The 23,851-nt window shown below is 37.5% G+C and overlaps 1 long non-coding RNA gene across 1 annotated transcript in view; it reads right to left on the reverse strand.

Moving 5' to 3' along the window:
- The window catches only part of LOC132660785 (uncharacterized), a 493,076-nt gene that overhangs the window by 23,219 nt on the left and 446,006 nt on the right, over positions 1 to 23,851 (reverse strand). Inside the window, exon 4 of the long non-coding RNA XR_009601885.3 lies at positions 9,117 to 9,186. This is a non-coding gene — a long non-coding RNA (uncharacterized LOC132660785). The remainder of the gene's footprint in view (positions 1 to 9,116; positions 9,187 to 23,851) is intronic.

Here is a 23,851-nt window from a genome sequence, read left to right on the forward strand (position 1 = left end):
ACGAAAGAACTTAAGTTTTAATGTCATAAACATCACCATTTAATGAAATGTATCAGGATTTTCCAGCTCTGAGGAAGTTGGTTATGAAATTCAAAAGCAAAAAAGCAATCTTGTAAATCTTGTTAAGAAATCTTCTTCAGAATGTTCCTGACCAAAGATGAGGAACTAATTCAACCAGATATCTAAAGAAGTTCTAAAGCTACAATAATGAAAGCAGCATGCTACCAGCCAGGAATAGATTATCATCAATGGAACTGAATTGACAGTCCAGAAATAGATCCAGAATCACATAGGGATTGAGCATGTGATAAAACTGACACTTTAAATTGGGGGGGGGGGGGAGATAGAGTATTGAATAAATTATTTTGTGATAATTAGCCATCCCAGAGCAACAATACTGTTAAATCTCTACTCGGTCCCGAGATCAAAATAAACTCCAGATGAAAAAATACTTAAATGAAAAAATGAGGCCAAGAAGTACTAGATAAAAATAAGGGCAATTTACATTTTTAAAAATAATTTTGTAAGGGCCAAAATGCCTCTTTAAAACAGGAAACAAACTTCAGAAGACATCAAGTTTAGAAATACAGCTTAGTTTTTAAAATGTTTAAGTAAATGTCCATTTGACAAGAAATCAACAGAAGAATTAAAGAGATAGGGAGAGACAGAGTGTTCTGAGCTGTTTCCCTTGATTCCTACTTTGAATGGCAGATGTTCCCACACGGGGTCCTATGGCAAGTGCAGGTAGTTTGAGCACCTAAGTGAACACACTGGGTCTTGTGTGTTCTTGGCATCGTGTAGTGAAGCCAGCTGTGACATTTTGCTCTTGGGGGTGGCCTGATCAAGGCGGGGGGTGGGGGGGCTAACAAATTAGCTGAGCCAGTAGTCTGGGATTCCTCACCGGGAATAGGGGCGGTCTTACTTCTGTTTGGATTTGTAGAGTTTCCCATTAACCCTTTGTCCTCAGGAGTCCCTCAAGTCATTGTATTGCTGTTATAAACTCTATTTTTTAAGCTTATTTATTTTTGAAAGAGAGAAGGAGAGAGAGAACACAAGCAGGGGGGAGGCAGAGAGGGAGGTAGAGAGAGAATCCCGAGCAGGCTCCAAGCTGTCAACACAGAACCTGATGTGGGGCTCAATTTCCTGAACCATGAGATCATGGCCTGAGCCAAAATCAAGAGTGGGATGCTTAACCTACTGAGCCACCCAGGTGCCCAAAAGCTTGATATTTTTAGGTAAGTTTCTTTTCTAGAATGCACTCATAGCCCTCCCTTCATCCTTCACAACATAGGCTTCAATTGTTAGTTTATTCCTCTTATCTCCATGTCTTAGAATATACAAATGAGCTCTTACAGAATTCTAAAACATACACATTTATACATTGTAATTCTCACACTCAGTAGGCCACCTTTATGCTTATAAATGATATATTCACAGACATTTTAAATTGGAGTAGGAAGTATAACAATTTATAGCGAGTAGACGAGGAGGTGAGGGGATCCAATGGGGTAGTTGCCAAATCTCCTATCATACAAAAGGCAGAGTGGAGAGATCTCTCTTACCTGCAGTGTTTCTTGTATAAATGGGCAAAAAAAGAGCATCTTAAAACTTAGTTGGATTATGAGTATTAAATAATATAATCATGTCACATACTTAGCACAATGTTTAACATATAAGAGGCTCTCAGTAAGTGCTAAATATTGGTTTGTTTGTTTTCATTAGCAACATATTTCAAGCAAAATTAACCAACTACAAAAAATATATTAGTGTAAATTACTTTCATCTGTGAAGGACTGATTGGAAAAATACTTTTCAAATTCTCTACCCTCTATACACTCGGGTGATGATGGTCTTCTGCTCTGCTTCCCAAGGAGAGCTTTAAGTTAATCATCAATGTTTTGGGACTGGTTAAAATAGATGGCCTTTTCCTGGAAGGATCTGAAAACAATAGCATTTCTAAGCTGACAATTAAAGTCTCAGTGTATGACACTCCTTCGTAATTTGTCTTAAAAAATGCACTAATGCCTTTGTGTCTTGACATCATTAATTTTGTCTAATTAGAAATGATCTGATTTATAATCCTCAAGGTTGAATAAGCATTAACTGGCTATGATTGACGACTGATTTCTAAACGCGTGACTCCCCGTCTCACCACGGCCCTCTGGATAGACCACGAAGACCACTTCTGCAGGAATCCAAGTGTGGCCTGGTTTAGGGAAACGGGTTAGAAGCTGAACCACAACACATGCAGTCCCGCTTCTCCCAGGTCCCCACTTGTCACATCTGTCATTTGTCCTGACTTCTTTGCTTCTGTTTATCATAAAAAACCAGCGTGACATCCAGGAAATTCTCTTCTGTGTGTGTGTGTGTGTGTTAACACAGATGACATAAAATTCTGTGACAATATGGCCAACATTCCTTATGCTTTCTCCCAAAGGAATCACTGCAACATTGATGCATCTTTCTCAACTGAGTATCATAAACTGTCACTGACATCCAACAGTGGGGTTTAATTTTCAGATAGTTTCGAGGATCCCCAGCAAAAAGAGCGAGTCTTGCGGTGAGCTTCAGGGCAACTGCACCCTCGCCTCATCCATCTGCGTGGTTTGTTCCAGGAAGCAGAGCATTTATGTGCCCCACGTCCTACTTCTCTTCACAAGCTGATGGTGTGGGACATTAGTCAGTGTACATCCTCATCACAGCTGGTTGCATAAATTGTGGGCCCACTGAAAAATGAAAACAGGAGGCCCCAGGGGAAAAAAGTGTGGTGACAAGGCATTAAAATATAAAACTTTCTCTTTTCTTCAATAGTCTGTCTGGATTTGACATGGCTGTTTGTTTGTTTATTTGTTTTTGTATTTTTTATTTGCTATTTAATGTCCTAACTGAAGAAAAGTAAAATTAGCATGCATTTTGTTCTTTATGTTGTTCAATCCCAGTCTTAAATACAAACACACCAGTTTTGAAATGCCAGTCTGAAAACATTCAACTCATATGTGGGTCACTGGTATTGCACCATTTGTATTCGATAGCTTGAACACACGTCTGTATTTCACTCCTGAAAGAACAGTGGACAGAATGCACACAACTGTGTCATCTGAGACTTTTCCCCCCAATTTTTTTGAGACACAATTGACATATACCACCATATGAGTTAAAGTCCCACTGCATAACCACTCACATATATCATGTAATGAATATAAGTTTAGTTAATATCCAGCACCTCATATAGATACAAAAAAGGAAAAAAAAATAGTATTTTTTTCTTTGTGATGAGAACTTTAGGGTTCACTCTCTTAGGAACTTTCAAATATGCCACACAGCAGTATTGACTATAGTCATTATGCTGTACATTACAAATACATGCCCAGAGATATTTATCTTATAACTGGTGGTTTGCAACTTTTGACCCCCTTGATCTAATTACTCTGCCCCACTTCCCCATACCTGGTAACCAAAAATCTTGTCTAATTTTCTTTGAGTTTGATTGTTTTGTTGTTTTTGTTTTGTTTGGTCGGGTGTTTTTTTTAATTCCACGTATAAGTGAGGTCATATAGTCTTTGTCTTTCTCCATCTGACTTATTTCGCTTAGTATAACACTCTCAGAGAGTCCATCCATGTTGTCACAAATGGCAGAATTTCCTTTTTTTTTTTAATGGATGAGTAATATCCTGTGTGAGTGTGTGTGTGTGTGTGTGTGTGTGTGTGTGTGTAAATATACCACAACTTCTTTCTTTATCCTTTCATCTACTGATGGACACGGGTTATTTCCATGTCTTGGCTATTGTAAGTAATGTTGCAGTGAATGTGGGGGTGCAGATATCTCTTCAATATAGAGTTTTTATTTCCTTCAGGAACGGAATTGCTGGATCATACAGTAGTTCTATTTTTAACTTTTTGAAGAACCTCCATACTATTTTCCACAGTGGCTGCACCAGTTTGTATTCCCACCAGCAGTGCACAAAGCTTCCTCATTCTCCACACCCTCAACAACACTTGTTGTTCCTTGTCTTTTTGGTACTAGCCATCTTGACATGTGTGAAGTGAAATCATCTTGTGGTTTTGATTTGCGTTGCCCTGATGGTTACTGACATTGGACACCTTTCCTCATAGCTGTTGGCCATCTGGGTAACTTCTTTGGAAAAATGTCTATTTAGTTTCTTTGCTCATTTTTCAATTAGACTATTTGTTTTGTTTTGTTTTGTTTTCCGACTTAGCGAAAGACACAAGGTTTGCAATTTTTTTCCCTATTTTGTAGGTCATCTTTTTGTTTTGTTGGCTATTTCCTTGGCTCTGTCTCATCTGTTTTTACCTTACACCCATTCTACTGACACTGTACCTTCTGCTTACCGATGAGTAAGGACAAACAAAAGGAAAATAAACTATCGGTTGCCCTATCTTTCCCTATCCTTCTTTATTTTCATTTTCAGCACAAGCAATTAGCTAATACATGGAAGTAACATGATTAAGAAAGGATATGATGCAGTATCTTACCTTCTTTCCACATTAAAAGCAAACCCTGCTTCCAATGGAAAACACTGTCTGTGATACTGAATACAAGGATCTGTGTGACTGCACAGGCTACTCACCCATGAAGCCAGAACTTGTCTCTTATTCATCTTTCATGACTTAGCTCAAATGTTACAGCCCTGTGAATCCCAAAAATTACTATGTTTTCTCATTCCCGTATTAGCATATGCATACTACTACTAACAGCAGGTAGCTCCTTGTATTCTAGCTGGTATTTTACTTACTTGCTACATTACCCCTAAATTAGGTTGTCACTGCTTTGTTTTTGTATGCTACTGCAGACATTATAAAAATTATTTAACACACTGTAGACCATAAAAATAAAAGAATTAATGAAGTTATAATTTTTTTAACATTTACTTATTTTTCTGAGAGACAGACAGAGCATGAGTGGGGGAGGGGAAAAGTAGCAATATAAGACATAAGATTATGGAAAACAAAGCTGAAAAGAAGAGGGAAACAAAGGTCAGTATTCACAAAGGCAGATTTAGGGAATTCAGTGATTTATTAAAGTGTAAGAACATTCATGTCATAGGAGTCCCAGAAGATGAACAGAGAGAAAAAGGGGCAGAAGGTTTATGTGAGCAAATTATAGCTGAAAACTTCCCTAATCTGGGGAAGGACACAGACATAAAATCCAAGAGGCACAAAGAACTCCTATTAAATTCAATAGAAGCCAGCCATCACCAAGACATATCATAGTCAAGTTCACAAAATACACAGACAAGGAAAGAATCATGAAAGTGGCAAGGGAAAAAAAAAGTCATTAACCTACAAGGGAAGACAGATAAGGTTCACAGCAGACCTATCCACAGAAATGTGGCAGGCCAGAAAGGAGTAGCAGGAGAGATTCAATGTGGTGAATCAGAAAAATATGCAGCCAAAAATATTCTATCCAGCAAGGCTATCATTCAAAATAGAAGGAGAGATAAAGAATTTCCCAGATAAGCAAAAACTAAAGGAGTTTGTGACCATTAACCAGCCCTGCAAGCAATTTTAAGGGAGAGACTTCGAGTGGAGGAAAAAAAAAAAAGACTAAAAGCAACAAAGACTAGAAAGGACAAGAGAACATCACCAGAAACACCAACTCTATAGGTAACACAGTGGCATTAAATTCATATCTTTCAATAATCACTCTGAATATAAATGGACTAAATGCTCCAGTCAAAAGACAGAGGGTGTCATAATGGATCAAGAAAAACAACAAGATTGATGTATATGCTGCCTACAGGAGATTCATTTTAGACCTAAAGACATCTGCAGATTCAAAGTGAGGGGATGGAGAACCATCTATCATGCTAATGGATGTCCAAAGAAAGCCAGAGTAGCCATACTTATATCGAACAAACTAGATTTTATTTATTCATTTATTTTAATGTTACTTATTTTTTTAATGTTTGTTTATTGTTGAGAGAGAGAAAGAAAATGCATGGACGGGGCAGGGGCAGAGAGAGGAGGAGACAGAGGATCTGAACTGGGCTCTGCACTGACAGCAAGAGCCCAAAGTAGGGCTCAATCTCATGAACCACAAGATCATGACCTGAGCCAAAGTCAGATGCTTAAATGACTGAGCCACCCAGGTGCCCCCTAGACAAACCAGATTTTACAACAAGGGCTGTAACAAGAGATGAAGAAGGGCATTACATCATAATTAAGGGCTCTATCTATCAAGATCTAACAATTATAAATATTTATGCCCCCAACCTGGAACACCCAAATATATAAATAAATTAATAACAAATATATAGAAGCTCACTGATAGCACTACAATGATACTAGGGAACTTTAACACCCAACTTACAACAATGGACAGATCATCTAAGCAGAAAATCAACAAGGAAACAATGGCTTTCAATGACACTCTGGATAGGGTGGACTTAACAGATATATTCAGAATATTTCATCCTAAAACAGCAGAATATACATTCTTTTTGAGTATCCAAGGAACATTCTCCAGAACAGATCACATACTGGGTCACAAATCAGCCCTCAACGACTACAAAAAGATGGAGAGCATACCATGCATATTTTCAGATCACAACACTATGAAACTTGAAATCAATGACAAGAAAAAATTTGTAAAGGCCTAAAATACATGAAGGTTAAAGAACATCCTTCTAAAGAATAAATGGGTTAACCAGAAAATTAAAGAAGAAATTAAAAATACATGGAAGCAAATGAAAATAAAAACAGGTCAGCCCAAACCCTTTGGGATATAGCAAAGACAGTCCTGATCGTTACATACATTACAGTTCAGGCCAATCTCAAGAAGCAAGAAAAGTACCAAATAAACAACCTAATCTTACACCTAAAGGAGCTAGAAAAGGAACAGCAAATAAAGAGGAAAGCCAGCAGAAGAAGGGAAATAATAAAGATTAGAGCAGAAATAAATGATATAGAAGCAAACAAAAAACAGGAGAAAACACCAGCAAAACTAAAAGTTGGTTCTTTGAAAGAATTAATAAAACTGATTAATAAGACTTCTCCAAAAGAAAATAGAAAGGACCCAAAAAAAGACAAAAATCACAAATGAAAGAGGAGAGATCACAACCAACACCACAGATATACAAATAATTATAAGAGAATACTGTGAAAAATTATATACCAACAAACCGGGCAATCTGGAAGAAGTGGACAAATTCCTAGAGACTCACAAACCACCAAAAGTGAAAGAGGAAGAAATAGAAAATTTGAACAGACCCATAACCAGCAAAGAAATTTAATCGGTAATCAAAAATCTCCCAACAAATAAGAGTCCAGGGCCAGATGGCTTCCCAGGGGAATTCTACCAAACATTTAAAGAAGAGTTGATACCTAGTCTGTTCAAACTTCCAAAAAACTAGAAATGGAAGGAAAACTTCCAAACTCATTCTATGAATCCAGCATTACCTTGATTCCAAAACCAGACAAAGACCCCACTAAAAAAGGAGAATTACCGGCCAAATCTCAACCCCCATGAAGATATATTCCAAACAGTGTGATGAGCTTTCATATTTATTTTTTCCTTGCTCTCTCCTTGCTTTGTGTGGTGTCTGACACAAGGAGCTTTACGCTAGATCTCAAGTTCCTTCAACCAATGAAAATACTATTTTTATGATAAAATTTTTTGAATTTTAACACAGTGCTGACTTTCTGGTAAATATTTGGTTGAATAACCGAACTTGTGTTAACAGGAAATAACCCAGCTATTGATGGAGAAGGCTAATTTACATACTGCAATTATTCCCATAATAATCGTGAGCAATACCTATTTTTTTAAGGTAAAACACACTAAATGTTTGAGAGTTTACACACTGGATCTATTTATACTTAATTCTCAGAACAGTCCAGTGAAACAAATATAAATCCCCACTTTACATATCAGGCTTTTGGGGCTGATTTACTTGTCTTGGGTTACATATTTTAATGGCAGAACTGGGATTAATACCCAGGTAGTTCCACATCCAGAAGGCATGCCATTTACCAAAATAGTATCATTACTGCCCAACGAGGACGTAATCAGCTCGGGTAGAACAAGAACCAAAGCCAGTTGTAAACATCTCAGACATTTCATCACCTAGCTGGGAATCATGAAAGGGCTCATTTGAATTGGTAACTTCATGGAAGATACAAGAGTTTTAATGCCCCTCATTCTGAATGCTAGACGAATACTACATTAACTAGAGAGATAGATACACGTACGCATATAACCATAAAAACATTCACTGAGAAGGCTCCTCATATAACCTTTTTTGTGTCTATTTAAAATGCAGCCAATGGCATAAACCTCCAGACTTCCAGAATGGTGCTTTAAATCCCGCAGCTGTGGCATAAATAAAGTGTTGCAATACAGAAAGAGTACAGCATTCAACAATGATCACAGCAATCCATTCCTGTGCACTGTCACTCTTCCCGACGTTTCCACATGTTGGAAATTTAAAAGGTTAGAGTCTTCAGCTGGAAGGGAGATTGACACTTGTGTAGAGAGAGAAGCATTGTGGTGTTTTGGAAACAGGTAAGCTCAGAGCCAGTTGGATGTACCTCCGTTCAAATCTAATCTCAGCCACTCTTAGAAGCATGACTTTGGCCAAGTGGCATGCCCTCTGTGACTCATGAAACTGTTCAGTGAAATGGAAATCACAATCATGATCTTAATAAGATCAAAACTCGTTTGTAGAAAGTCCTTGCTTGGCACATAATGGATGTTCAACAAATGGCAGGCAGGCACTATTACATATCCCAAGCTACTCTTTCTTTCTGGAAACCCACCTGCTTTTTTGACTGTAAACCTTGTTTTCATCCTTCACAGCCCAACAGCAATGTCTACTCCTGTTGGAATCCCAGACCTGGTCACTCCGAGAGAATTAGATACTCTGTCTGCCAATCTCACTTTTCACCTGCCTTGGAACAGCACGTGCACACTCTTGTTCACATGTGCTTACCTTTCTCATCATCCTCACTATGCCGTCAGCTCTTGAGGGCAAACACTGTCTGACTTACGTTTCCATCTACATCTCAGGAGGCCCTAGTAAGATTTCTCTGTAACATCTGAATGAATAAGAAACCCATATACCTAAATGCAGAAAATATGTTCAGGAGTTACTCACAGGTAGCAGTAGAAAATCCAACTCGTATCTCTCAAGCTTCTGCTATACTCATTGCCAGGAGACATCACCTCTGGAAAATAGCCAAAACACAAATGATAGTTAGGAAAGAAAATAAAAATAGACAAAATACTGTGTTTTATTTTCTTGGTGATTATTTGACTCCTTGCTCTTAATTATAAATCTTTGGAGGATATGAAATGTTTTAAGGCAGCTGGTAACCAATGGCTTCAAGATTGTCACCAGATACTGGAGTTCTTACTCTGTCAATAAGTGCCATGTGCCATGTGCTGATGCCACACTGTGACAGTGATGTCCTGTCTCAAACAAGACAACACCATGAAGTCTGCAAGCGTCTGGTGACACTGCCTTACACGCCACAAGAGTTTACTCTAAGTAGAGTAGAATCAGTTTGTCCACAAACTGAGTCACCAAGTAACTTACTTGAATTGTGATTGGGATTTCAGTGAATCTATAGATCAAGCTGGAATAAGGCTTTAAGATAAATTTCTGTTAAGAATAATTATCATATGATTTTTTTGAAGTGAGATATAATGATACATGAATATTCTTTGACAATTAGATAAGAGAGAGATAAAAATGCCTTCAAAAAGGGAGGTGTTCTTTTCAGTGCAAACCATTTGAAATACAATTGTATACCAGAAAGCTACACATGATAAATTGATTCTAGTTCAGTGGCCTGGGGAAAAAACAAGGCTGCAGGCATTCCATGTTTAAGAAATAAATTTATGAGTATTTATGCCATTAATAATTGCCTGTTCCCCTGTGGCTTCATGACTTGTGCCAAGTCTCACTCATGACATTAACTCACACTGCCCAAGTTTGTGAAGGAGACTACATTTGGTACAAAAGAAAGCCTTTGGGTGAGAAGTGATAGTGATGAGCATTTGGCTTAAAGACAAGTGCACTTCCTAGAGATTTGATTTCAAACCCTGGTGTCTACTCTACATTTATCTTGTTTCTGTTCAATTATAGATGGTCACAAGGCATGTTGTGAAAGATTCCAATAGACCCTAATACCATTTTCCCAAGACCCTTTATACTATACTTGCAGAGGAAATGTGGCCTTTTTCTAGAGCATATTTCAAAAACATAAATGGTCTTTCCACTCTGCTCAGGCCCCTGGACAATCATCTACCTGATCACTGTAGATAGAGGTTCACGCTTCTAGTCTAGACCACAGTTTTGTAGGTGCCTTCGATATGTAGATATTTATAAATTACATACACATGTCCTATCCTACTATCATTTTATGCACAATTTTAAAACGTACAAATATGCAATTTGAGAGGACAAGTTAAAAAGCAAATACAAATAGAAATATGGAATTAAATGGCAAGAAAAATAACTAAAAAGAACATAGACGGCTTACTTGGCAACAGAGATGAATGATGGACAGGAGGTGAAGATTACTGACATTTTCATTAAAACTTTTTGAACTGTTTGACTTTTAAAACAATACAGGGCATTGTTTTAACAAAAATCATATCTAAAACCCTGATGTATTTCCCCTGTGCCATAACTGTATGCTAGAACTCCTCCGCATATATAAGCAATTCACTCTGGAGATGACTGGTCTAAACTACTTTGCTATTTCTCCTTTTACTCTAAGTATATTAAATTACATTCTGTGGTGAATATAGTATTTGCAAAATAAAAAAATAAAACATAAACAATTGATGAAGGGTTCTGAGCTTTATTTCATTTTTATGTACCTTTATTTGTTAATAAAATATATACTTTATTGAACACCTACTTTTCCAGGCATTGAGCAAAGCACTGGAGACTCAGAAATCAACCATAAGTAGAGCTGAAAATGGAAAGACTTGAATCCTGATCCTGACCGTGCTATTAAAATATTTTGCGACATTAAATTGTTTAATCTTAAGCTTCTATTTCCAAATATGGGGGTGCCTGGGTGGCTCAGTCGGTTAAGTGTCGACTTTGGCTCACGTCACAATCTCACGGTTCAGGGGTTCAAGCCCCACACAAGGCTCTGTGCTAACAGTTCAGAGCCTGGAGCCTGCTTCAGATTCTGTGTCTCCCTCTCTCTCTGCCCCTCACCTGCTTGCTCTCTCTCTCTCTAAAATAAATAAACATAAAAAAATTTATTTCCAAATATGTAGGAAGAAAAGGCACAATTGAGCTGCCATATCTGCAGAATTGCCTTGAAGATCACACACGTATTGTTTCAGTTGTGGGGGTAGCTTTGGGGTGAAGTGCTCCAGGCTTCTCCCTGCATGTGAGAAAAGGGACATCACCGCGAACGTGGATAGATGAACAGATGGGGTGGGGGGCAGGTAAAGCTAAGAAACAAGATGTGCAGTGAAAGTGCTCACATAAGGATAAAAATAGAACAATCCTTGAAACAAAACATGGGGAAGAAAAAATGAAGCATCAAACTGAACGCAAGTGGTGAAGTCCCATGGTGTAACCCACCAGGTCAGAGGCAAATAATCACGGGCTAGTATGACTCAGGGACAGCAAGTTATCCCATTTTCATGACAGTGCCTCATATCTTGTAATTATTTGACAAGCGACAATCTCGCATGCAAAGCTGAGTATTCTTAGGGTGTTTTCCGCATCCAACTGGCAGTTAATACTGAGTTGATACTGTAGATTCTCATCTTTGGATGACAGTGGCATGCCTGACGTGGGGCTCGGTTTCCACAGAAGACAACCAAATAAGTCACCAATCCTTCTGCATGCTTCACATCCTAAGGAAATACCTCTGCTACCTGGAAAGCAGGTTGGTTTGGGATGGGATGGCTGTTGACTGTAAGAGGAGCAGGCTGTTAAATAATAAAAATCCAGGATCCAATTTCCAAATACTCTCTGAAAAAAGGATTTTAAGCCTACATATTAAAAAATGTACTATCAGTGTTGGACTTGGGGTCATGAAGGTAACAGACAGTAATAACTTCAAAAGAGAATGAGGCTGGATCCCCTCCTCCACTCTGAATCTTTTTGGCTGTGTCACTAAACATTCCATATCACTGTGTTTATCCAATTGCACAACCAATCAATAGCACATCAACTTTCCACCCACTTTAATATTTCTTACATCGGCTTTTATTGAACAGTGGTAAAACTTCAAGATAAACAACTTTTTGGACTTGTTTTATGTGGATATGAGAATCTAAAAGAGAATCAAAAGTTAACCCAAAGTCCAAGAAGGAAAAGTAGAACTTGGAATAACTAATGCAACTCAATCCAACAGATAATTCAGAATACCTATTCTGCACTTAACATTGTCACTGTTGCTTGAAGGAACACAAATATAGGAATGTTCAATTTAACATAATTCAGCAAATGTTTACTTAATGGGTACCTACTTTCCACCAGGTACCCATTTAGATATCTTTTAGATACATGAGATGCAGGGGTGAGTAAGAAATTATCTTCGGGTTCAAAAACCTTGCAGTTTACTTGCAATGCATGTAAGTATCTGGGGGCTGTTATAATATAGTTGAAAAATACCCAGAGTCAGATTAAATATGTTAAGTGGCATTAAAGAAGAAAAACAAATATTTAGCATTTTTAAAGAAGGGCAATTAAATGCAGGGAGGCCATTATTACACTGAACAGATCATGAAGACAGCGACTGAGGGGGTACAGATATTTCACATCAAATTCATAGATGGCTGGAGAGTAAGAAAGATTAAGGAAAGAAATCAGAGATAAGTACGATGATTTTTCCTGCTTAAGCAGAGGCTACCAGTACCCTGCTGATATCGCCCTGGCAGTTACCCCTATAAGCCCATCATGTTTACTGAAAATAAATATCTGTGATTCTACACCTGAGGGGTTTTATTCTGACCAGTGAAGACACCATCTTTGTAGGCAGGACAATCCAAAAGCACCAGAGAGTTGGAATCTAGAGGCAACTCTTGGCCAGTGGGGGACAGTGACAAGTCTCTCAGTGGCAGAGCTTTGAGCAATACACCCAATCATCAACTCAGTGGAAGAGACCAATGGCCTGGATCAAGATACTCTACAGACAAATGCATATCCACTGGCTTCACTAGTTATTCAGGGTCTAAGAAGGAGCAAGATTAGAAGACTGAAGACAAAGTCACCTGGGAAAGAAGCCTATGATTGGATCTACAGGAGTAGAAAAAAGTGTGTTAATCTTTATTTCTCACATAATGCCTACCAAAAAACATCCAGAGCAGAGAAGGTATTGAACAACTACTTGATAAGATGATAAGATGACTGGTCTGGTGGAGTTCAGCCAGTCTCTGCCTTTGGCCCCATTATTTTCACTGCTGGGCTGATAGACACAGTAGTTGTGGGGACACGGATGGAGGCAGGGCACGGTCCAGTATCACGGCTCCCTCCAACCAAGTCTGAAGTAGCTAGTGTCATGGCTGAATGTCCAAACGTTAGGAACATAAACTGACATTAAGCTCCAGATGTTGTACCATTTTCTAAGACATCTACCTGTGGCGAGTTATCAGAATTATCATTATAGGACCTCCCATAACATGTTTCAGCAAAGGAAGTGTGACAGTATTTAAATAATGATGAAATCCACTAGCTATACCATATACCACACTACCCAGAAGATTCCAACATGATAAGACATTGGAAAGCCCTTAGAGGCTCAGTTGAAGTGGCATCTTGGTGATCATGTCCCACGGAAGGGAGGTGAACAATGGTGCTTTCTACCTCATAGTTAGCATTCATGGGTGAAGAAACCAAGGGGAGGAACTAAATGCACCATTTCTTGTCATAATTCTTAGTGACCCACTCTGAAATTTGTGCTTATCCCCGGAATTTCAGGCTCCCTTGGATCAGAACACTCTAAGGGGACAGACAAAATCAGACTTCCTCTTAAGTCTAAAGCCATGACTACCACCTGTTTATTCTAGATTCTTCAAACTAATAGGCAAGGAAACCATTTAATAAACTGATACGGTTAACTGATCTTGTGTGATGGTTAATTTCATGTGCCAACTTGACTGAAACACAGGTTACCCAGATATTTTGTCAAACATTATTCTGGGTATGTCTATCAGGACACTTTTGGATGGGCTTTATATTTGAATCCATAGACTGAGTAAGGGAGAACGCCCTTTCTAATGTGGGTGGGTCTCATCTAATCAGTTGAAGACATGAATATAACAAAAAGATTGACCTTTCTTTGAATAAAAGAGAATCTCTTCAGCTTCTTAGAGCTGCTCTATTCCAGCTCTAAGACCTGCGTTTGGACTTGAACTGAAGCACTAGGTCTTAAAAGGTCTTGAGCCTCCTGGCTTTTGGACTGGAACTCACACATGAGCTCTCCAGGTCCTCAGGGCTTCAAACATGGACCAAGACCACAGCACTGGCTCTCCTGGGCTACAGCTTACTCACTGAAGATCTCCTATTTGTTTTTTTTTTTGTTTTTTTTTCTTGAGAACCTTGACCCATACACTGATTATCACAAGGCACATGACAAAAGGTGACTGGATCTCAAGGATTTATAGCAGCCTATCTTGCTACTGCCATGGCCAGTGTTAAACCTGATAGGAAGCAAGTTAATGCAAAATAAGTTCTGATTCAGGGCATTGGTAATGCTTTGTTATTTTAAGGCTTTTGATTTTATTTTATTTAGAAATTGTAACCGACCAGTGTCTGAAAAAAAATTGGTTACAGGGCAGAGCGGAAATAATTGCAGTACAAGTGAGTTTTTCAATGGGTAATTTCTAGCAAATGTTATTCTTGCCCTGCCCACATCCCTTCAACACTTCCCTATACCTGCCTAATGCTGTGTGCTATGATGTACTTCTGGATGAGAAAGTACACTTCTCCTCACCTCCTTGTATTTTTGGTAAAACAGTCTATCCTGGTACACCCGGATGAGCTTTCAAACCACAGGCTGAGCTCAGTACACAGGGTGTGATTTATTTTGTTCATAGAAAGACTGATCAGGGAAGGGCCAACACATAAACTAAGCCAGATTTTCCCCAATTATGTCATGTGTAGTTCCTAGCAGAAGGAGGAAGAGAAAGTGAGAACTGAGCCTCATGGTAGGCTTTGGTAGCTTGAAACTAGTGTTATACAGAAAATAATAACAGATATAATCTAACTCATTTCATTTTGTTCCTGGCAGTTATAATTAGAAAATAAAGAATCATGGTTAATACAGAAAGTGAGACATCGTAGATCAATGACTGAGACTGGAGAAGCCTACGCCTTAACTTATTTTAATCAACTGAGCCAAAAAGTACAAGAAGTTCAAGTGACAAAGTTTTTGTTTTTATTTTTCCTTATCTTCTGTCTCAACCCTCTTGATTGCTATTGTGATATACGTGCTTAGGCTTGTATCCTACACTACACCTCATCTCACACGGTCCTCATTCTTTCCAAGCCTTTCTTCATTTTAGTCTTTGATTCATTTCTCCTGCATCTTTACTTACTCTCCTTACTGTAGGCATCATTTTAATATAATTACATGTGTCCTTACCCAAATAAGATAATTTATTCTGAAATACGTGTGAGATTATTCTAGCTCCAGATGCCTACTTAAGTGATTCTACAAGTGGTATTTCGTGCTATAAATCTCCATCTGCTTTCTTTTTCTTAATCCACCCAATGTTTGAAATGTATACCTATATTGCCTGATGTAAGTCTCCATCAACTTTTCTCAAAATTCAAGCATATTCCATTATCCGGTCTCCTATCAATGCTTCCAATAGCTTAGCATCAGAACAAATACTGGAAAGCATCACCTTGTACATGCTATCATATGAATCTGAGACAGAGCATCTTTAGGATATAACCTGAGGTATGATGGCTGAATTATAAATTATACACATGTTTATTTCACTTACCTACTACATGATTGATTTATAAAGTGGTTAGAACTTTAAATTCCTACCAGCTGTACATGCAGTTTCCTAGGACTCCATATTCTGGTCAACATTTGATACTGATTTTGTAAATTTTCTATTCTAGAGAATGTGAGTGCTACATATTTGTTGTAATTTGTGTTTTTCTAATGGTTAATGAGATTGAAAACCTCATCATGCACTCTCTGGTCATTTCCAAATCTCTTTTTGTGAATTTCTTAAACACTGGTTTTGTTTCTTTCTCTGCTGGGTCCTCTCTAAGTCATTGGAGTAGAGCAGTTTTAATCTAGATAGTACAATTTTAGGGAAGTTTAAATGTTGCAAATACTTTCATTGAATGTATCTCTCTAATAACTTTGTGGTATCTTTTGCTGAAGAGAATTTCTTAATTTTAATAAAGAAAGATTTATCAATTTGAATGTTTTTTTGTTTTTACTATTAGGGTCTTAATTAATGTGTAATTTCCTACCAAGGTCAAGAGAATATCATCCTAGATTTTCTTCATTAACTTAATAGCTTTATCTTTCACAATTAGGGCTTTAATCCATCTAGAGTTTATTATTGTATATAGAATGAATTAGATCCTGCTTAGTGTCCATGACATCATTTAATAAATAAATATTCTTTCCCAGTGATCAGTAGTTGTGATACAAATACTGTCATTAAAATTGTTCCAAGTATTTACAAAATGTTGTTCTCGTGTTCAAAGTTCAAAATCACTTTTTAAAGTTCCCTCAGAAAACCTCCCTGGAATTTTGTTAGCTATTGTATTGAATTCATCTTTATTTCTTCGCAAAAACTGAAGAAGAGTTAGCAAACCAGTGTTTACAAAGTATCTACTATATGTTGTGGGTAATAATTTTATGGAACAAAATAAAAATGGGCTATTAAAAATGGAAACAAAAATCAGGGAGGTCAGGAAGATGGCAACGTGGAAGGATCGTGAGCTCACCTTGTCCCACAGACACATCGAGTTAATAGCTACATCTCTACAACAAACTCTGAAAACAACTTAAACCCTGCAGGACAGATTTTCCACAGTTAATCACAGAGAGGAGGCCACATCAGTAAGAGTGAGAGGGGTGGAGATGTGATTGGAAGCCAAATATCGTGCTAGAATATCCACAAACAGGAGGGACACCACACAGAGGTATGAGGACATTAGACCCCACACCAGGAATGCCACACATGGGGGACCTGCACTGGTGCGATGATCCCCCATAATTTCTGGCTTTGAAAATCAATGGGGCATAGCTTTACAAGGTTTTACAATCAGCAAGGCTTACTTCTGCGAACTTTAAAGATCAGTGGGCTTAGCTCTGGGAGAGTCAAAAGGCAAGAGGAAACTGAATCGCCCTGCTTAAAGAGACAGCATAATAAACAACCCTGTAGAGACAAAGTATAGACACAGTAGTTTGAAAAGCACCTGGGGTATATGTGAAAGAGATTTCTTTACAAATCCCTGAGGGGGGTGGTGGGCAGGGATCTTTGGGAGAATCCTCCAAGAACAAAGTGCTGGTAGTCACCATTTCTATTCCCCTGCTGCAGCATGGTCAGACACTTGCAAGAACCAGTGTGAACACCCTCCAACTATATTCTAGCACTGTGTACCCCGCCCCTGTGTTCCTCTGTGAATCTGCCCCATCCAACCCACCCCATGCAGCAGGCATCCCTCCAAAGCAGTTTCTTCCCTGAGCCACCCTACAAGCAACCCCATCAAGGACTGGCACCACTCCAAAGTGACTCCTGACCTGGGGAGAGGGAAAGATAACCACACATGTCACTGCGCCTGCAGTCCCAGAGCCGAACCTTATAGCTGGCTACACAGTGACAGCACACCACTAATAAGAGCAGCTGTAGCCCTGGCTGATGGACCGAGGACAGGCATCTGGTCTGATGCCAGCTCCACCAAGCAATGGAAGCCTCTCAGAGGCAGCACAGGGAGAGTGCCTTGTCTACTAGTGAAACACAGCCCCAGCAGACCGACTGAGGGCAGGCATCGGTCTGACTGCTGGTGCTGTCCAACAACAAGCTCCTGGTGACGTTAGCTAGGCCCCTTAACAGCACAGGGACAAAGGCCTGCCTGTTACACCCACAAGAGGCAAAGTGGGCCAATGCAGCCAACTGGACCAAAGGCAACACAGCTTGGCCACAGCAGAACACATGCAATGCACACAGGCAATGTTGCAGTACCTGTTCCTGGTGAACAGGGGAAACCCCACTGCAGGGCACTAACTCTTCTTCATGGGGCCACTGCGTTCAAGAGCAGGAGACATAGTTGACTTCCCTAATACACAGGAATAAACATAGAGAGTCAGACAAAATGAGGAGACAGAGGCATATATTCCAAATGAAAAACAGGACAAAATTACAGCTGAATGAAATGAATATGCCTGATAAAGAATTCACAGTAATGGTCAAAACGATACTCACTAGACTGGAGACAAGAGGAGAGGATCTCAGTGAGATATTCAGCAGAGATAGAAAATATAAAAACAAACCAGTTAGAGATGAAAAACTCCATAACTGAAATAAAAATACACTAGAGAGAATCAGTAGCAAAGCAGAGGAGACAGAATAGATCAGGGACCTGGAACACAGGCTAATGGAAAGCAACCAAGCCAAATGGCAAAAACCAAAAAACATAATAAGAAATGCGAATCAGTTATGGGAACTTAGTGGCATCATCAACTGTAATAATACTGACAGTATAGGAGTCCCAGAAGTAGAGAGAGAGAAGGAGGAAAAAATTTATTTGAAGAAGTAATATCCTAAATCTTCCCTTAATCTGGAAAACGAAATAGTCTTCCAGATCCAGGAGTCACAGAGATCCCCAACAAAATCAACCCAAAGAAGCCCACACCACATAGGATTAAAATGGCAAAAAGGTAGTGAGAAGGAAAGAATTTTTAAAGCAGCAAGAGAAAAGCAAGCAATTATATTTAAAGGAAATTCCATAAGGCTGTCAGGTGATTTTTCAGCAGAAACTTTGCAGGCCAAAAGGGAGAGGCATCATATGTTCAAAGTACTGAAAAGAAAAAAACCTGCAACCAAGAATATTCAAGGTTTTCATTCAGAATAGAAGTGAGGTAAAGTGTTTCCCAGAGAAATAAAAGTTACAGGATTTCATCACTACTAATCCAGCCTTACAAGAAATGCTAAAGAGAATTCTTTGATTGGAAAAAAAAGCCATAACTCGGAGTAAGAAAATTACAAAAGAAAAAAATTTCACAGGTAAATGCAAACATAGAATAGAAATAGTAGCTTAATCACTTATAAATTGTATACAGTTTAAATCCCAAAAGCAGTAAAATCAATTAAACCTACACAAGTCAACCAAGAGATTTAAAAATGAAAAACTGTAAATTATGACATCAGATCCATAAAAAAATGGAGGGAGTAAAAATTTAAAGCTTTTAGGATGTGTTCAAACTTCAGCAGCCAACAACTTAATATAAACTTCTATATGATAAGATGTTATATATAAACTCAATGGTAACTACAAATCAAAAACCTATAATATATACACATACATAATAAATAGTACAGGAATCCAAACTTCATAAATAAAAAACATAATAATAATCCACAAGGGAAAAGGGCAAGAGAAGAAAGGAATAGAGCAGAACTACAAAGACAACCATAGAGAAGTAACAAAATTGCAACAAGTACATGCCTAACAATAATTGATTTAAATGTAAATGTACTAAATGCTCTAATTAAAATACATAGGGTGCCTAAATGGATAAAAAAGCAAGACCCATCTATATGCTGCCTACAAGGGACTCACTTCAGACCTAAAGACACCTGCAAACTGAAAGTGAAGGGATGGAAAATATTTAACATTCAAATAAAAGAAAAATCAAGCAAACACACAAAACAAAAAGAAAGGTGGGGTAGTAATACTCATATAGGACAAACAGAATTTAAGACAGAGTGTTGCAAGAGACAAAAAAGGACCTACATAACTATAATGAGCAAAATCCAACAAGAGAATGTAGTAATTATAAATATCTATGTACCCAACAAGAGAGCACCTAAATACATAAAGCAACTATTAAGCATAATAAAGGGAGAAATTGACACTGATACAATAATGGTAGATTTCAATACCCCATATACATCAATGAATAAATAATCCAGACAAAAATTTACAAGAAAACAGTGGCTTAGGATGACACATTAGACTAGATGGACCTAACATATATTCAGAACATTCCATACAAAAACAGCAGAATACACATTTTCAAGTGCACACAGAACATTTTCCAGGATAAATACACATTAGGCTTCAAAACAAGTTGCAATAAATTTAAAAAGACTGAAACTGTATATGCATCTTTTCTGACCATAACAGTCTGAAAATAGAAATTAACCACAAGAAAAAAATTGCAAAAGAATGCAAACACATGGAGGTTAAATAACATGTTACTAAACAATAAGTAGGTCAATCAAGAAATTAAAGAGGACATTAACAAATGGACATGGAGACAAATGGAAATGAAAACACAACAATCCAAAGTCTTTGGGATGCAGGAAAAGCTGTTCGAGGAGAGGGGTCTACACCAATACAGGCCTACCTTAAGACACAAAGAAACAAAAATATCAAATAAATAACCTAACTTTACACCTAAAGGAGATAGAAAGAGGAGAACAAGCAAAGCCCAAAGCCAGCACAAGGAAGGAAATAATACCAATTAGCACAAAAAAAAAAAAAAAATGAAATAGAGACACAATAGAACAGATGAATGAAACCAAGGGCTGATTCTTTAAAAAGATAAACAAAATGAGCAAACCTTTACCCAGATTCATCAAGAAGGAAAGAGACAGAACTCAAACAAGTAAAATCATATCCAAGGAGGAGAAATAATGACTGACACCACAGAAATACAAAGGATTATAAGAGAATTTTTGAAAAATTATATGCCAACAAATTAGACAACCTAGAAGAAATGAATAAATTCCTACAAACATATAATGTTCTAAAATTGAATCAAGAAGGAATAAAAAATTTGAACAGACCAATTACTTGCAATGAAATTGCATCAGTAATTAAAAACTCCCAATACAAAAGTTTAGGACCAGATGGCTTCACATATGAATTATTCCCAACATTTAAAGAGGAGTTAAGATGTATTCTTCTCAAACTATTCCAAAAAAATAGAAGAGGAAAAAAGCTTCCAAATTCATTCTATGAGGCCAGTATTAACTTGATAACAACCCCCCCCAAATACAACAAAAAAGAAAACTACCAATATCTCTGATGAACATAGATGCAAAAATCCCCAATAAAATGTTAGCAAACCAAAATCAGCAATACATTTTTAACATTCACTATGATCAAGTGAGATTTATTCCACAGATGTAAGTATGGCTCAATATTTAGAAATCAATCAACCTGATACATCACATAAACAAGAGTAAAAATAAAAAACATGTGATCATCTCAGTGGATGAAGAAAAAGTATTTGATGAAGTACAATATCATTTCATGATAACAACTCTTAATAGAGTGGGTTTAGAAGGAACGTATTTCAACATAATAAAAGTCATATATGAAAAACCCACAGTGAACACTATACTCAATGGTGAAAAATTGAGAGCTTTTTCTCTAAGATCAGAAACAAGACAAGGATGTCTGTTCTCACCACTTTTATTCAATATAGTACTGGAAGTCCCTGCTGCAGCAATCAGACAAGACAAAGAAATAAAAGGCATCCAGATTGGTAAGGAAGAAGTAAAACCGTCACTATCTGCAGATGACATGAAACTATATAGAGAAAACCCTAAAGTCTCCGCCAAAAAACTATTAGAACTCACAAGTGAGTTCAGTAAGGTCGCAGGATACAAAATTAATATAGAGCAATCTTTTGCATTTCTATATGCTAAAAATGAAGTAGCAGAGAGAGAAATTAATAAATCCTATTTACAATTGAACCAAAAATAACAAAATGAAGATGACACCAAAAAATGGGAAGATATTCCATGCTCATGAATTGGAAAAACTAACAAAGTTAAAATGTTTATATTACCCAAAACAATGTACACATTTAGAGCAATCCCTATTAAAAAATACTAGCAGCATTTTTCACAGAGCCAGAAATAATATTAAAATTTGTACAGAACTACAAACAACCCTGAATAGCCAAAGCAATCTTCAGAAAGAAAAGAACAAGTCTGGAGGTATCACAATCTCATATTTTAAGATATACTACAAAGCTATAGTAGTCACAACAGTATGGTACTGGCACAAAAATAGACACATAAATCAATGGAACACAGAGCCCAGAAATAAAAAGGTCAATTAAATTTATTACAAAGGATGCAAAGAAACACAAAAGGTAAAAAGAATATCTCTTCAATAAAAGGTGTTGGGAAAACTGGACAGCAACATGCAAAAGAATGAAACTAAAATAAAATGAATTAAAGACATAAACATGAGACCTGAAAGCATAAAAATCCTAGAAGAGAACAAAGATAGTGACTTCTCTGACAGTGGCTACAGGAACATTTTTCTAGATGTATCTCCTCAGGCCAGGGAAACCAAAGCAAAAATAAACTATTGGGACTACATGAAAGTAATAAGCTTTTGCAAAGCAAAGGCAACAAAACAAAACAAAACAAAACAAAACATTCCTACTGAATGGAATAAGTTATTTACAAATGATATATCCAATAAGGGGTTAATATCCAAAATATAGAGAGAATTTATACAACTCAACACACACACACACACACACACACACACACACACACACAAACCTAATCCAATTAAAAAAGGGCTGAGGACATGAATGGACACTTTCCTAAAGAAGACATCCAGATGGCCAACAGACACATGAGAAGATACTCAACATCACTTGTCATCATGGAAACAAATAAAAACCAAGTGAGATACCACCTTACACCTGTCAGAATGGCCAGGATCAAAAAGACAAGAAATAACAAGGGTTGGCAAAGATGCGGACAAAAAGGAACCCTGTGTACTGTTGGTGGGAATGCAAGTTTATAGGTATAGTCACTAAGGAGAACAGTATGGAGGTTCCTCAAAAACCTAAAAATAGAAACATCATATAATACAGTAATTCCACTATTGGGCATCTACCCAAAGAAAACAAAAGCAATAATTTGAGAAGACATATGCACCCTGGTGTTTACTGTAGCATTATTTACAACAGCCAAGATATACAAGGAGCCTGAGTGTCCAGTGACAGATGAATGGATAAAGAAGAAGTGGTATATATATATATATATATATATATATATATATATATATATACACACACACACACACACACACACAAACACACACACAAAGATGCACAGATACACACAATGGAAACTTACTCAGCCATGAAAAACAAAAAAAAAAAAAATGAGATCTTACCATTTGCAACAACATGGATGGAACTAGAATGTATTATGCTAAGTGAAATAAGCCAGACGGAGAAGGACAAACACCATATGATCTCACTCATATGAGGAATTTAAGAAACAAAACAAATGAAGAAACAAAGAAAAAAAGATACAAACATAAAAACAGACCCGTAGATACAGGGAACAAACCAGTGGTTGCCAGAATGGACGTGGTGGGGATGGGTGAAATAGGTAAAGAGGACTGAAAGCTGTGACTTCCAGTTACAAGATAAATAAGTCATGGGAATAAAAAGTACATCACAGGAAATATAGTGAATATGACGATAATAAGGTTGCTTGGTGACAGACGGTGTCACTTACTGTGATGAGCACTCAGTAATTTACAGTACTACTGAATCACTGTATTACACACTTAAAACAAATATAGCACTGTATGTTACTTATACTTCAAAAAACAAAACAAAAAGAAAAAAAAGAGCGTCCAACCTTACTAGAAATAAGTGA

The sequence above is a fragment of the Panthera onca genome, chromosome D1 (genome assembly GCF_046562875.1).
Source record: "Panthera onca isolate mPanOnc1 chromosome D1, mPanOnc1 haplotype 2, whole genome shotgun sequence".
Lineage (NCBI taxonomy): Eukaryota > Metazoa > Chordata > Mammalia > Carnivora > Felidae > Panthera > Panthera onca.